Raw genomic sequence first — 3,885 nt, forward strand, 5'->3', positions numbered from 1 at the left:
ATATATATATATATATAATTTTTATTACTTTTTAAATTTGTATGTTTTTTATATATTAATTAAAAAAAGAAATAAAGAAAGAAAGAAATCGCAAATATGAACACTTTAGTTTAGGGACCAGTTCTCACTATTAACTAGTTTCTTATTAACATGCATATTACTAGCATATTGGCTGTTTATTAGTATTTATAAAGCACATATTAATGCCTTATTCTGCATGACCATATTTTAGATACCTTAATCCAACAACATTCCTCAACTTAACAACTACCTTACAAATTAGTATTAAGAGTTTATTGAGGCAAAAGTCACAGTTAATAGTAAACTAACTATAGTAAACTAATTATAACTATAGTTTAATTTTATACAATTTTTCGAAATTGAGATTTATACATCATCTGAAAAAATCTAAATACTGAGAAAATTGCCTTTAAAGTTGCCCAAATGAAGTCTTTAGCAATGCATATTACTAATCAAAAATTAAGTTTTAATATATTTACAGTAGGAAATTTACAAAATATCTTCATGGAACATGATCTTTATTTAATATCCTAATGATTTTTGGCATAAAAGAAAAATCAATATTGACCCATACAATATATTTTTGGATATTGCTACAAATATACCCCAGCGACTTAAGACTGGTTTTGTGCTCCAGCGTCACAAATATAGAATTTTTTTGGTAATTGGGGTTATCATACACAAAACTAAAGCTTACATTATTGCTATAAATAATTAAAACAACTCAAAACACTAAAGAGAAGCTAAAAACATTACTTAACCAAAAATAAACAGCCAGAATAAATAATAATTTCTGTAGGCAAGAAGCTATGTTCACATATTGGACTAAACTGATCAGTCTGTGAAACTAAATAAAACAGTCTGTGCACTACTCGGCTGAACTCTGATGCATATTGCACACCAAACTGAAAACTACGTTCTCAATCTAGCAGAATCGATGATTGGCAGGCTGTACACAACTTCCTCAAGCAAGGGCACACAGGTGGTTTTTATCAGTCTCCTTGCAAGCAAAGTCGTGTTTACAACGCACTGGGTCGATTCACTGAAAGCACTAATCATTGGATTTGCCAAAGTTTGTTATTAATGAAATGAAACCTTTGAAAATTTCTTAAGAGTTTTGCTTGAGGTGCTTAGTAGCAAGTAAACTAGACACCCACAAGCTGATGTGTTTTCTGTCTGTGTAAACAGTAAACAGCACTTACTGTATTGCTATTGTGCTGATCACATTTTCTGTTGTTTTCCGCACAGCTATTATAATTATTATTACGACTACTATTATTTTAACCTGCTGCTAAATGACATGAAAAAACAAATGAACTGTAAATGGCTGCTTGACATCAGTCAGATGGTCTCTTCCAATTTTAGGATTAGACTTTGTCATTTAGTTTTTGTTAAAAAATTACACTTAAATTAAAAAGAATGAACATGTTTAAAAGGGGAAGAAAGTACAAACGAACATGTACAATTTTAGCACCAACTTATACAAAATGTAACAGACTGTAGATAATGACATAGACAGAAAAAGTTGCGAGAAGTTTCAGATTCAAACATGTAGTGGCCACATGAGGTATGCACACACTGTTATAGAATTTATGAGACAATGCATTAGCATAGCACTAATCTAGTTATATTCACATACTGGGCAGAAATAAGCTTCCTTGAACTCACAGAGACGCCATTATATGTGTACAGGAGACTGTGAGTCAGTATTACAGACCTGAGCCGACTGCATCCTTCACACATGGACTATAGCGCCATCTACTGTTCACATTCATTAGGAAAACCTGTCCTTTTAGATTCACTATTTCAACATTTAGTTAGTTAGAGAAACAAGCAGTGGTCATCACTTTTGATAATATTAATGCGTCAGTAAACTGGAAAACATCTGTTCAGCTCTTGCGAGTTTCTGTTGGTGTGTTTTCTTTAGGTTACTGATTTGCTCAATGTGTGGCAATGTGATGCAAAATATCAAACATGCAGCTACATTGAATGACATTGTCATGTTACCTTACAAAATACTAATGCTTCCTTTAAAAAAATATTTGGAAGACTTAATTAAACAAGTTATGCCATACACTACAATTGGCCCGTGCACTTTTGCATCCATTCCTTTTTCCTTTTTAACCATGATAAGGAAAACAAACAAACAAACAAACAAAAACAAAACAGTTGCTGTATTTTTAAATGTTACACTGAATTCCAAAACTGAATTTAGAACTGTACGCACAATTATTTTTGTGCACTGCGCACAAAATAACACTTTTCACACCTTTATTAAAAATGTAACAATACAGATGAATAAAAAATATATTTTTGCTAGTTTTCTTTGGCCAAATAAGATATAATGTTAATCTTGCAATCTGGAATCAGATTCATGACTCTGGAACCAGAGAGGGAACTTTATTTTAACACGATCATCTCATCCTGGTCACAGGGTGCTTATTTATTCATCAGTGTTTGAACTATTAAAGAAGATCTACATCTTCCGTTCCATTTTGGTCACTATATAATTCCATTCGTGTTATTTCAGAGTTTCGACGACTTCACTGTTATTCTAAAGTGTAGAAATAGACATAAAACATAAGTAAGTGTGGTCAAACTTTTTCCATCATTTCTCTGGTATTAGGGACACCAAGATGATTTTGGACAGGCTATGTGAGTAGCCGAATAATAAAACGTGCCTCATACGGCTCCGGGGGGTGAATAAAGGCCCCCTGTAGCGAATCCATGTGTTTTTTAAAGAAAAATATCCATATTTCAAAAGTAATAAACACTTTTCTCTCAGTTCTGCTGACTGTCATACACTGAAGCAGTTCCGGCGGATGACGTAAGATGCGCGGCGTTGCGTGATTAGTGACGAATGCGGAGAGAGAACAAAACAAAACGCCGGTCACGAATTAGACGTACAAACCGAGGATTTGCAAAGAAAAATGTCAGAGGAGACTGGTTTTTCTTTGCTAAAGTGAGGAAACTTTGCTTCCTTTGCTCCTGTAAACAAACTCGCGAGACTAGCATATCTCAGAGGCGCGTGCTGCGCATACGTGCTGCGTCATCCGCTGGAACGCCTTTCCGCGTATGACAGATATCGGAAGTGAGAGAAAAGTGTTTATTACGTTTGAAATATGGATTTTTTTTAAAAAAAACACATGGATTCGCTACAGGAGGCCTTTATTCACCCCCCGGAGCCGTATGAGGCACGTTTTATTATGAATGCACGCGAAATCAATAAATGTGTCATATAAAAGACTTGCACTGCCCTGAATGGAAAAGTGATATTCAATAAACTGACCTGAAACTCTCTGACACTGACTCTGGGCCTTCATTGAACCCTGGATTATGCTCATTAAAAATACTTTCTCATGGCACGCATGACGTCAGATCCCTGTCTGTTAATGTCGACTGTTTCCTGCCCCTGCTCTGAACATGAAATAATTGGATAACAAGAACCAAATGGTGATTTATATGCTGCGTGTGCTTTTGTTCTTTATCTGCAGTTGTCTTGTTAACCTCCTCAGTAACCTATTTTGAGTGGAAACAGAAACGCGCTGTTTTTCGGGCCTGTCTCTTTAAATGCAAATAAGCTGCTGCTCCCCGCCCTCTTTTCCAGAATAGAGCCACGCCATTACAGCTTGGACCTGCTAAAAACATCTGTTTTGGTTCTGATTATCATGTTTATCGCGCTTAAATCATGCGTTTTAAACCATATTAGTTTAAACATCTGAAATACGGTTTTCTGAGTGCACACATCCGAGAAGCACACGCACAGAAAGCGGCTGTCACAGCATGTGAGTACTAATCTAAGTTCTCATTCACACACAAGTTTACATTAAAAACACACGAGTTACAAAAACAGTTGGTTATGTC

The 3,885-nt window shown here is 35.2% G+C and overlaps 1 protein-coding gene across 1 annotated transcript in view; it reads right to left on the reverse strand.

The window, feature by feature from the left end:
- LOC107678370 (cytosolic carboxypeptidase 1-like) overlaps positions 1–3,885 on the reverse strand; it is a 12,648-nt gene that overhangs the window by 6,286 nt on the left and 2,477 nt on the right. The window lies entirely within an intron of this gene.

The sequence above is a fragment of the Sinocyclocheilus anshuiensis genome, unplaced genomic scaffold, assembly GCF_001515605.1.
Source record: "Sinocyclocheilus anshuiensis isolate Anshui unplaced genomic scaffold, SAMN03320099.WGS_v1.1 scaffold112, whole genome shotgun sequence".
NCBI lineage: Eukaryota > Metazoa > Chordata > Actinopteri > Cypriniformes > Cyprinidae > Sinocyclocheilus > Sinocyclocheilus anshuiensis.